The sequence below is a fragment of the Lipophrys pholis genome, assembly GCF_963383615.2.
Source record: "Lipophrys pholis genome assembly, chromosome: 10".
NCBI lineage: Eukaryota > Metazoa > Chordata > Actinopteri > Blenniiformes > Blenniidae > Lipophrys > Lipophrys pholis.
In genome coordinates, this window is record NC_137640.1 from 21,038,925 (window position 1) to 21,051,986 (window position 13,062).

Below are 13,062 nucleotides of genomic sequence, written 5' to 3' on the forward strand. Positions count from 1 at the left end.
TTTCAAACAACAGAGGAGCAAGTCAGGATTGTCTGTATAATTCTTTTTAGCTTTCTGTGCTTTATTTTCTAGATGTGGTGACAAACAAATGATCACTTTTAGATAATTGATTTCTGGTTTTATTAATCCACATTAATCCTTACTTGCTGTTTTAACAATGAATATGCATTTCCCCTAAAGACACAGACTACAGATAGATCGCATTACAAAAGTTAACATTTATTATATACATAGTTAGTGGTTTACTTGGGCAGAATGGAAAGCTCATGCTCCACCTCAGGAGAAAAGAAACTAGTAATTCCCAAATGCTTTAACGGTTTGAGCTAACGAATTAATGATAAGAATGTATGATTTACAAAAAGTACCCATAGCTGGATGACCTTTCTCTGACAAACTCCTATCTGCTAAACCTGCACTGACGGCTCTGATAAAGCACACTCAGCTGTCTGGTCAAAGGAAGTGTGGCTTTATCGTGCTGTTGATGTCAAAAGAGGCCAGGTGATTTACACCTGGCAGAGGGCTAGATATACTTAAACACCAACACCACTATATAATTTGACATTTAAACAAGCCCATCTTAGACCACTTTCCATTAATTGGACATTAAATCATGACATCATAGAAACAGTTGAGATATTTCAACTTAAAAATCTGTGAAAGTGAGGTCTGTGTGAGCTGATGTTCTTCTCTCACCGAGCTGAGGTCATGGTGATTATGTGATGATGAGATCAAGGAAACAGGAGAATTATAGCTGGTGATGCACAGTTGGTTTTTTTAAAGAAGATTTTTATGAAGTCGCCATGATAATGCCTGGCCAATTGATTGATTTAACTGTCATTTGGATTGTAGTTGCATTCACAGCAATGGCTTGGAAGCAGTTTTAGCTATAATGAAAGTTTCTTATAATTTAGGAGGACGGGGCAGAGAGGTGAAGACATAGCGACTGCAAAAGAGTAGGAAAAGAGGAGGAGGTAGTGCGGAGGGATAAGGGAGGCACCACGGTCATCTTATCAGTGCTGTGAGCCGCAAATGATCTAAGTGGGCTAAGAGAGGAGAGGAGGGCCTCTGTTGTGCCCTGTGATCCAACACTGTGTTTTATGGCATGCTCCTGATCTCTATCAGTGTGGGAAAAGACTACAGGGCCAGGGGAACTGAGCGTGTTTATGTGTGTGTGTGTGTGTGTGTGTGTGTGTGTGTGTGTGTGTGTGTGTGTGTGTGTGTGTGTGTGTGTGTGTGTGTGTGTGTGTGTGTGTGTGTGTGTGTGTGTGTGTGTGTGTGTGTGTGTGTGTGTGTGTGAATATGTCCGAACACACCTTTGTTTAGTTTGCGTGCAGTTTCTGCCACTGAAGCAATCAAGAGGGCAGCGGCTTGAGTGCACTCCCGTGGAGTGTGTACGAGGGTGTTTAGTTTTCTTGGTTTCTGCATCTAAAGCGATTGAGATGGTACAGAATTGTGTGTTTTGTGTGTGCGTGCGTGCGTGCATGCATGATTGTACTTGGCTGCCGTGGGGCCAGATAAGGACTATAAACATCATCTAACAGCAGGCGGGCAGGTTCACCCACACTACACGATAAGACAGAACTTTGACCTCTCACAAGTCTAACCGACCATTACACACACACACACACACACACACACACACACACACACACACACACATTTAATATCAGGTACGGTAATAATGGAAAATACGCTTCTGTGTGTCGCAATTAAATCTAACGTCACTGCCATTCCACTGCTCAGAGCAATGAGACAGACTCACAGAGAGCCCCAGTCATATGACTGTCCTGTCACCAGATGGCTGTAAAACAGACTGATCACTCATTAGTAATGTCCTGAGCTCAGGGCTCCAGACTATTAAAGATCCTTCATGTCTGCTGGCTTTAACTGTCATCAAAGCTTGTACTGATTTCTCCTTGTGAGATCTCCTCAAGGCAAGAAAAGCTGTGTTTTATGAATGCACACACACACACCTCCTCAGCACCCGCTGCTTCTGCATGTTGGTCGAGTGATGCACACTCCACTATGCCTCAATAAACCTGCAGTGTGGTCATGAGGTGATGAGGCCAGTGCTAAATTGGCGGCAGGTTTAGTTATTAGTTGAGTCACAGATGAGTTCATAAGGGAGGCGCGCACCAGGGGGTCAGTGGGTAAATCATGCTCCATTTCACCCGTGCATCCAGCTGTACTTGCACACACAACCACACTGATGCCCCACCTCCCTGCACACACACAGACTCATGCAGACACCAGACTCCATGGTGACACACTCCATCAGGGCCACAGTGAGTCACCTGCGCAGCCTGGAAGACAAGCAGCCTGAGGCGAGGCGACACGAGTTTTGTGTGTGTGTGTGTGTGTGTGTGTGTGTGTGTGTGTGTGTGTGTGTGTGTGTGTGTGTGTGTCGCAGCCCTGGCTCCAGTGATATCATCATTAGGAGACAGCGAGGGCCGGGCCGTCTGATGGACGGCACACTCCACTCCCCTTCTGATCTGGCCCTCTCTCACCCAAAAAAGACTATATTCTGACTACCCCATAAAATAACGACTGAAGAAAGAAATAGATGGAGTGAAACGGGGGAGTAGCAGTGAGAAAAAAGAAGGTATAGACGTTGTATAAGTAGCTGGGTCTTGGCCTTGTGTTACACCAGCCTCGAGATGTGTCCGTGGGGAGGAAACCTCGCCTTCGTTTGGCAATCAGCAGGCACTTACACATTAAACTTGAAGTGGCCACAGACACCAAACAGCCATTACATCAATAGTATGGATGTGTCACACTTTAAAGGTGTGCTTATCATCTGCTTTATGACCGCCCATAACCAGGGTGAAAAGGCGCTCCAGTAAATTTCTCCTTCCCTAGTAAAGAGGAGGAGCTGGGAAACAAGAAACTGAAAGATGCGAGGGTTGTCTTGTACTATGTTATGTTTTAGCACAAAAGTATACGTCTGATTAATAGAACTATTGATTTTTTTTTTTAGGTTTCTACCAATTATTGCCTGCTACCAGCCACAGTGTATTTTTACGGGTCTCGCCTTAAATTTCCTGACCATATATTGTGTATTCTGGAAAGATTTTGCATCACCCAGGTCAAATCAGGTCTAATGGACTCATGAAAACAAATGAACTGGTTTCCGTGATTGTCCAAGTTGCTGAGTTCATGTTTTAAGAACTGCTGATTTTTTTTTTTTTTTATATGGATTTTATTGCTTGTTTTTATTTGACATATTTAACACATTTTAATATAATGTTTATATGATCTACATTGGACTTTGGCCCTTCCTGGTTGTTATAAGTTCTATATAAATAAAACTGGGTTGGATTGGAATGCATTAGCAAATTTGTATTCCGAATAACTTATTGTTAGACCCTGCTCACATCTGAATGCAGCAATGCCTTTTGTGTTAGGGTAAATACATTTTATTAAAGCTTTCATTCTTTTGCAGATGCACTTTTCTTGCACCCTTACACATTTGTAATCTGCCTGATCTATATGGTGAGTAGGAGAATGACAGAAAATATGTGTGGAGGCAGCAAAGAACACTGGCAAGAATAAACTAAATGGGGCAACCATAAAATGTGTGAACCAATGTTTGTATTTTTGGAGCAGCACATCCTCTGTGGTTTTGTGTAATTTCAAATGAATTTGTTTAAACAAACAAACAATTTCCCTTTATGGTACAACATATTCTTGTCTAAGTAACAAAAGTATTCAGTCGAATCAGGGACTGGAGGCATGTATGGCACCGACTGTTGACCACTGTTGTTACTGTTCACATCGTACCCAAGAAAGTCTCTTTTCCATGTTGCACAGCAGAAGCAATTGAATATATAAATGTTGGTAAATTGTAGTGTAATTTCTTTTGTAGTTTTACTGCTCTGCAGTAGCAGTTTTATTGGAAGAGTCCTTACTGTTGTGTAACTTGCAAGGTTGAGCCAAAGTGGAATGTCTGAAACTGTGCTTTCCGAGAAAGTGACAACATTCTAAGTTTGGAATTTCGAGCCTTGTTGCAACTTGAAAACAGCTTGAGCTTCAGTAACGTTTCCAGAATTCATCCAATTACTGATCTTAAATCCTCCTTTTATCCAAGTCAGTATTTTAAAGCTGCAGCCAGCTGACCCGGGTAATATGGGAGGGAACAAAGCAAATGCTTGTGTTGCCATCTCTTTTGAATGTGACAGCACGTTTCTAAAAAGTACACATTTACTTCAACATCATCTGACACACATAAAGACACTCTTTTTTTTAATTATTAGATTTTTTGACATGTACCAGATACCGAGAAGGCTTATAGAACAAACAAAGACAGTTTAAAGCAGTCTGAATGTTTACACCATACTTTTCTTTGTGTGCAGGCATGTCTGGTTGTATTACAAATAACAAACCAACAAACAAAAATACAGCCCCAAATAATGGCCGTAATAGAATAGAATGCCTTTTATTGTCACATGTACAGGTACAGTGACATTAAAAAGTTGCTATATAAATGTAAAAGTTTTACATTCACACCTATTGTGAATTTAGAGTTAACAAATAACATGTCTTTCAACTAAAGGATCAAGTACTGAGAGGATATTCACACACGCAGAGGGAGAACTCAAAGTTGACACATTAATGCATCTTTCCAACCTCTATAAATTCCTCTTGTTGTGAGGTGATGGTGCAAAACCCACAACAGCATAACAAACACAAACACACACACACACACACACACACACACACACACACACACACACACACACACACACACACACACACACACACACACACACACACACACACACACACACACACACACACACACACACACACACACAAAACACAATACTATTTAAAAAAATGTTTTCTACTTTACTGCAACAAAACATTTGCACATGACACATGTATTGTCCTCCTGCCTGCATCACAACACCCCGCCACATGATCAGAATGTTTTGCCTTTAGCCATCATTGAACTGAACCTCCCATGCGAGTAGAAGCCCAAGTGACCACAGGACAGTGGTCACAGGACTGGGCTCATCATCTTAGGGCAAATATGTTATCACACACAAACCCATGCTTGTCCCGTTATCCTGAGTTGTAGGTCAGCTGATGCACCTCACCCTATGAGGCAACTCAACAGAGAACAGCATGAATGAAAGCCCCTGCTGCTACACTGTGGAGTTTGCCTACAGATCAGGTAGTGAGTCACTGAGCTTCAGGGGTGTTAATGTGTTTTGCACCTTAAGGCTAAAAGCAGTGGTGTGTGTCACAGCTTCCTTTTACAAACAGTAGCACCCATCATGTCTGCCGAGTTATTATTCACCTCAATAAGGCCCTTGTGCTGCACAGCAAGGGGTGAGCCATGCTCGTTTGTCCTTCCTCACCTTCTTAACTCGTGTCTAGCATGAGATGAATATAAATGAGGATCAAGTCAGAACAATACTATATTTAAGTTTATGGTTATCTCAAAATTAATCAAATCAATTAACTTCTCTCAAGAAGTAATTATAATTACTATTTCAATTTACTGAGGAAATTAACTTTTCTAATACTTTTGTTGTTGCCTTCAATTTTGTTTTCATATATTGAAAGTTTGGTTTTGTTGTCTAATCTTATTTATTGTCTCATCAACCAATCTGCAGGCCAATTGTGGTTCAGTCTGTCCATTCATATCCATTTCTTAAACAACATTATCCAAGAGACACTCTTTGTCTTACATTCTAAACTGCAACCCTGATAATACAATATTTATCTTGTGTTTTTGTGTCAAATATACTTAATAATACTTCCAAATGTGTCAAATATACTTTGAAATCCAATCCTACGACTCGATAATGCTTAAAAAATTGGTCGTAGACAAGTTGTCCGGAATCACATGGTCAAGTTGTCCAGGGTTGCAGTTTTGTGCACAAGTTGTCCGTGCACAAGTTGTCCGTGGACAAGTTGTCCGTGCACAAGTTGTTTGTGCACCGGAAAAAAGCCACGCATGGGAAAAAACATGCAAACTCCATACGCAAAAGCCCTCACCTGGCCTCAGACTTCTTGTTATCCTTGCTGAAAGACAAGATTGCTAACCACTAAACAATTGTGTGGCCATCTAATCAAAGTATCTACCTGTATATTAAACAAGTTCAAAAGCAGTCTGCCTCAGAAAAAAAATGTAGTGCCTTTCTCAAGCAGTCTCGTAATCATATGAACATTGAAATCTACATTACCAGCACTCTTACAACAAGACTAAGAATCAACAAAACAGCTGAAATGTAGAAGAATATGTAGAGGCAGAAGCAGCTGTTGAGCCGAATCTAAATGTAGATTAAAATGCAGATTGAGATTCACACTAAGCTGTATATGTGTTGTGTTGTAGTCAGCACTCTCATCTCCTAACAAGACAAGTTTGGGCCTTTCTGTATGGAGTTTTCATGTTCACCCTGTGAATGTGTGAGTTTTACATGAGTTTACCTGCGTGAGCAAATTGCTCTCTTCCCATGCCTCTTGGTCTTTCTCTGGCACCCTGCTTGTTAAACTCCATTTTCTGTCATTGTCACCACTGTGTGTTTGTGTGTGTTTCTGCGTGTTCTTGTCTGCCTTCACCACTACTCCTGCTGTTGACCAGGACATCATGGAAAGGGGTGAGAGACCTTGCTCAGGATGGACCTCAGTTTGGACCAGATCCTCCTTTCTGAAACCACCTGCACAGAGTCCATCTCCACCCCCACTCCCACCCCCACAACGTCACTGAACTTTCTGATGCAAACCTGGATAGATTTGGGGGACCCGGGTACCCTGTTCCTCCACAGGTTCACCACCACCTCCTTGGTCTTTGTCACAGCGAGTTGCAGATAGTTCTGCATATACAATGTGACAGAGTTGTCCACAGCCACTAATCTAATCACCCCCGCTGATACATCCAACTAGAGAGTTGTCAGAAAACTTCTGGAGAAGGTCCCAGTGCAGTAGCTGAAGTCCGTGGAGTAGAGGTTGAAGGGAGAGAGGACAATGCCCTGAGGGCCCCCGGTGTTGGTGACCCCTCTTCCTGACACACAGTTGCACGTACTGCGTCCTGTCAGTCAGGTAGTCAACAATCGAGGACACGGGGTGCCACCAACTGTATCACCATCAGCTTCTCATCCAGCCGGGCAGGCCTCATGATGTTGAAGACACTGGAGAAGTCAAAGAACATGATTCTCACAATGCTGGTTGGTATGTGTAGGTGGGCGTGGATGTGGTTGAGAATGAAGATGTCCTCCGTTCTAAGTCGTGGCTCGTAGGCAAACTGGAGGGGGTCCAGGTAAGGCTTGAACAGGGGCTGAAGCTGCTCCAAGACAAGTCTCACTAGAGTGTTCATGATGTGAGACATCAGCACCACCGGTCTGTAGCCCTTAGATCCACAGCGATGTGGTGTTTTCAGCACAGAAATGATGCAGGATTTCCACAGCACAAGGACCCTCTGAAGACTCCACAGAGGTAGAAAATTGAATACTACATAGCTTTAGTCCACGATCAGGGTTTGTAATATAGTTTAACATTACAGGCACCTTTGAATCAACCATCAGAATTAGTTCCATTGCTGCTTCTGTGACACACTGTGTTTGTACTTCACATATTTATGTAGAAAGATTTAAGCCCCGGGATTTAAACTAAATACTCTCTAGAAGCCTTGTGATGTGTTGGTCAACCTGGTGAACAATTCACTCCAAACGTAAACATACCAAAGCCCACTTCTTCTTTACAGTTCATCTTCTGGACGGTTATGTAAATCAATGCAAACACCAACTCGAAGAATACTTGTTAGGACGCAACTCAAGGCCCAAAGAGGCAGACCTTTTAAAGCACAAATGGCAACAGCCGATCAAACATCAAACGACCCCCTTTGACATTCACTGAGCTCAATCTGTGTTGGACAGAGTTTGCATTCTCCATCTAAACTCTCCTTAGACAAAGGAGCTCTGCCTCTTATTGTGAGAGTGACAGAGAAAGCAGTGTGTTGACAGAGAGGATGGAGATGGCAAACACCTCAGGGAGCAGATTGGCTCATGTCCCACATCTGCCCTTCATACTGTGGCTGCTGGCGTAGCAGATTTGAAGAGGGATCGAGGTCGTTCTCAAGTGGGTTGAGGGCAAACTGAGGTCTCGGTGCTGACACACAGAGTGATTAAAGGGTTGAATTAAGGGGACACCAGCAAACATCAAAACACAGAGAGAAACCTATCCATCTGTGTGAATGGAGAGAGAGAGAGAGAGAGAGAGAGAGAGAGAGAGAGAGAGAGAGAGAGAGAGAGAGAGAGAGAGAGAGAGAGAGAGAGAGAGAGAGAGAGAGAGAGAGAGAGACTATTTCAACCCCCATTCCTCCAACAGAAGAGACAAAACAGTGCACTTCTTTAATTCCAACAGTGAAAAGACCTCCCTGCTGAAAAAAAAAAGTTAGCAGAAGTTAGCTCTGATCCTGTATCTGCTTTCTGTGCCGGTGAAATGAGACACATTAACATGCAAATATCTTTTTAATCCAGCTCTGTCCTAAGTTGAACAGACCTTTCACAGCTCAAAGAAAAGACAGAACATGGGCAGGCCAGTGAGAAATAATCCACACACAGCCAATAATCAGTGGACTATTTTGAAATGAGCCCCACTGAAACTGAACCTCTAATATTAAACGACAACCACGTTTGATCCTTTTATTTGATTTCAATCATACAATTTGTCTTATAATTTCATCTTTCATATAAATCCCAATGTGACCTGGCGCCGCTTTTTACCCTAAACGATTTCATTACTCTTTCAAAGAAACTTAAAAAGGTGTTTGACTGGGGGGGGGGGACTCCTCTGGCTGATCCTATCATAGTGAGGAAAATATTTCTTTTTAAATTTCCATTTCCCTTCCTTTACCGATAATGATGCCTTCTTGTTATCCAGAGGTGCCTCTCAGGGATGCGCCTGCCTCTTAGTCTTTGAAACTAGTTGTATTGTTTCAGGCAAGGTTCGCACTGAGGTTATGGGTAATTGCAAAAGCTGTTTTACATTTCAATCGGCGGTATAATCTCCAAGTCCCCATCTTCCCCAACACACACACGCACACAAAAAACAGTGATATACTCCTAATTCCACCATTTAGATGTGATAATGAAAGACATGGACCGTCTTTCAAGAAACTGCACTATTTCTGAAAAAATGCTTTACATCGGAAAAGCAATAAATGTATATTTTTGAACAGTTTAAATTCTTTTGTTTATACAATTTCACTAGTCTGACAAAGGCAAGGCTTTACCCACTAGACAAGTAGTGTCAACGTGAATATAGTTCTTCTCATTATTACCCGAAACGCCTTTGTTCACATTTAAAACGCCTTGTGAAAATTTCAGAAGAAAGCTTCTGTCTGTGTTTGATGTCACCCTACTTGTATGATGTTCACTTGACACAAGTCTAATGGCCGACCACTTCTCATGAAGCTGAGTGGGAACTGCCTGATGTGGCCCTTGATGCTGAAGAACCCTGATGGAACATGGCAGGTCCTCTATTGCTTATGTGTGAAGTTTAATTTTACTTGAGAAGGAGAACAGCGCTTCTCTCAGTGACTCTTAAAGAATGGACACTTAACAAAGCCCCCCCCCCCCCCCCCCCCCCCCCCCCTTGGGTTTATCGGAGAGTTTCCCCTCCAATAATGACTTTGTCTCCTTTCTGCCTCATGCCACAATAAAAACCCTCTGAGACACAGCCATGATAAATTAGCATGGCCACAATGGAGAGTGGGCACAGCGGTAGGACCGCCGCACTTTACAGTCTATCAGTGATGACCAGCGGGGCAACCATTCCCCCTAAAGACCCACCTTTTTACATTTCTATGGAGCAACTCATTAGCTAAGTAGAATCCCCTCTTTCTTACTGCATCTTGCTTCATTGTCCGAGGGCCAGTCTTTGTCTCTTCTAAATGATCCCAAACAAGGCCCATTTTCTGGTTAATACATATTTACAGCCATGTAAGGTTTTTGTGGGAATCCTGTAGTTTTATTTTGGAGGCCATCATTCTCGGCATCGTAAACCCATTACCAAGCTGTTTAGGGTAATTGTCTAACCATATAGTGGTTCCATTTGTGGAGCTCAATGAGTCGGCATCTTTAGAGTGGGCAGATGGCTAGACAACACTTGCTGGGGATTCCCAGGGACGACCTGATGCATCTGTAAACCTGACTCACACAATTTGTTAAGACCTCCATTACCAAACAGAAAATGAGTGAAAGGCAAAATGAAATGTGCACAAATGACCACAGGCGGCACAATTACAAGCATTCCCTTTGGAAAAAAACAGAACCACTTCTAGATCTGACTCGAAAGAAATTGTTAAATACTACAACAATTAAAGTATGTGGAACAATCTCTGTTATCTGCTTGGCTGTGTGGTTAGTTATAAGTGAGAAAGAGAGTGTGTTTGTCTGTTTACAGTATCCTCCTGGGGGGTAGGGTCACACGATGTCCAGACTGAATTAAAGAGGCCAGCTGTGATATCACCTGAAAGGAACATGGAGGCAGACAAAAAGAGGGATCTCTGTGCTCCCCCAAAAGACAAAAGAGACAGAGACAAGGGGCTGAAACCACCCAATCATCTCACCGTCTACAATGGGCAAGCTCCTGTAACAAGCAGGATCAGCGGGATCTGAGCTCAGCTAAGCCGGCCATGGCAACAGGTTTCACAGTAAGCCATTAAGTCCTTCTTAACACACAATTATTTCACTCTCACGCAGCAAAGCTAGAAGAAGAGGGCTGAGTCCAGAAAGCATCATTGTGAAGCGCATCAGTAAAAACAAGTTAAGGGAGGACTGAGCAGATGCTGAATGGCTGATACCAAACATAGAGGCGGGTCACATTGTTATAGTATAAATTGTAGTCAGCTTTCGTCAAAAGTGATTGACTGGACCAGTTCGGTAGTTTGTTAGTGCATTCAAAAAAGACCCTTGTGACTAAGTCTGGATTTGGATGTTATTAACATCCCACCAAACAAAATTAAACAATGAAGGTAACCAAGCTGAAACAAGGTGCCCCTGCTGACTTTTCTATTTGAGCTAATGTGACCACAGTTAATGCTTGTTTGAGCTCAATTCAACCAAAAAAGTAGCCAAGCTGTGGGGATGGCTAATTGTTGGTGGAAGGAACCACCTGCCAGAAACCTGAGGAAGCTACGGAGATGCAGGACTCAAATTATTCTAAGCAGAGCGCCAGGCACCGGATTAGATCCCTGGTGTGCAGACATCCTCTTGGCTCCCAGTGTTTTGTGCATTAATGGCCACACTGCAGGGCACCATGAATTCTGTCTGTGGCCGCTCAAGTCATGTAAAGCAAAGTTACTTACCATCCCCCTGTCAAAAACCTTTAAACACCATAGCTGTGTTAATACAGGCAGCACTCCAGGTTTGTCTTCTCCATATGATTTATTATCTGACTGATGAAAGTTTCAAGTGATGGTAAAACGTTTGTGATTTCTTCTTTAACTACTGCCTCCTGACACTGACTCATCCAATCACTCCCTTTGATAGGAGGCATATTATATTTCAGAAAAGTGTTTGAGAAATTGTTAGGGCTCCTATACAGTTTTGTTTGATTAACTTATGATCGTACACTCAAACAAAGTTTCAAAGACAAATGACATTTTCTGTAAACATAAGATCTGTAGCATGTGTGATGGTAATCTGTGTCCGTCCAAACTATTGGACAGGAACAGTGAGATGAGACACTGGATGTTGCTCGTTTTACCATTTCATCAGTCACAACACAATTGTTTACATACGCACGCACAAATGACAGCATGGCACACATGGTGATGGCACACCACGGGTTGAAACCTGCGCCCGTATTCATGAAGCGCTTTATAGTCCTCTAAGGGAGCTCCTATCTTAGCCGAAAAATCCTTAGCAAGGAATTCTTAGCTTAAAAGTGATTCAGGAAGTGTCTAAGAGCAACTCTGAGCAAGGAGTTGACAGCAACTTTTATCTTAGTGAGGAGGCGTGCTTGACCCCGTTGCTATGTATGATGTAGTTTGCTGAAAGCTGTGATTGGTTGTTAGAGAAAGGAAGACAGAAAAAAAGCCTCTGTGCTCCTTGTAATGAATGGCGAGTAAAATTAACCCATCAAATATCTTGGGCTGTATTAAAAATGTGTAATCTTGAAAATTAATTTATGTCGATTTTATGAAACTCTAACCCTATTTTTAATTTGTACACACCTTAAAAATGATTGAACTTACCTCGTTCACATGCCGATTATTACATTGATTTCATTATTGCTGTCTTTTCTGTCCATGCTGATTATTTTTACCTCTTAATGTATTTGATATTAATGGTGGACGTGGACGCAGCGGTGAACAATTCCTGTGATTTGTACAGAAACGGCGCACCAGACAGACAGAGACAAAAACAAATACCCCTTTAGAATATTTACTTTTTTCATGCCTTCAAAAAAATTGTACGCACGGCGCGCAGCGCCACTGATTAAACATACGGAGAAAATCTTTCCTTTCTCTTTGTCTTTCCGGTCATCTAGTCTGTTTAAGAAGGTCTTAAACTTCTTTAAAGTCCTCCTTACTACTTTTAGCGGTTTTCCACCTTCGGAGGTCTCTTAGGGCTAAAGATGCTTTGTGAATTACTTTTATCTTAGTAAAGAAAAATTCTATAAAAAATCGTACATTTCGAGGAATTCTACGATTTTTTTAAGAGTGACGTCACTAAGAGCTACTTTTAGCCTTAGGATGCTTTGTGAATACGGCCACTGGAGTTCAGTGTCTTGCCAAGGACACATCAATGCAAGAAGGGGGATCAAATTGTCGACCTTCGGATTAGAAGATGATCCAGCAACGAGTCTTCAGAAATCATATCATCAGTTATGCAATAAACATTGAAAAATACTGTGACATTTTCAATAAGTTTTCTTGAATTTGTATTTCTTATTGTGATAGCAAGAGCGTGGTTTTCTTAGGAAAAACTCGAGCCTCCATCGAATGTGTATGAAATAGAAATTTCTTGTTAGAATAATATAGATTATTTCATTAACTGTCTCATTAACACCATTAATGTTCAATTAAAGTTCCTCTACCAGAATCCA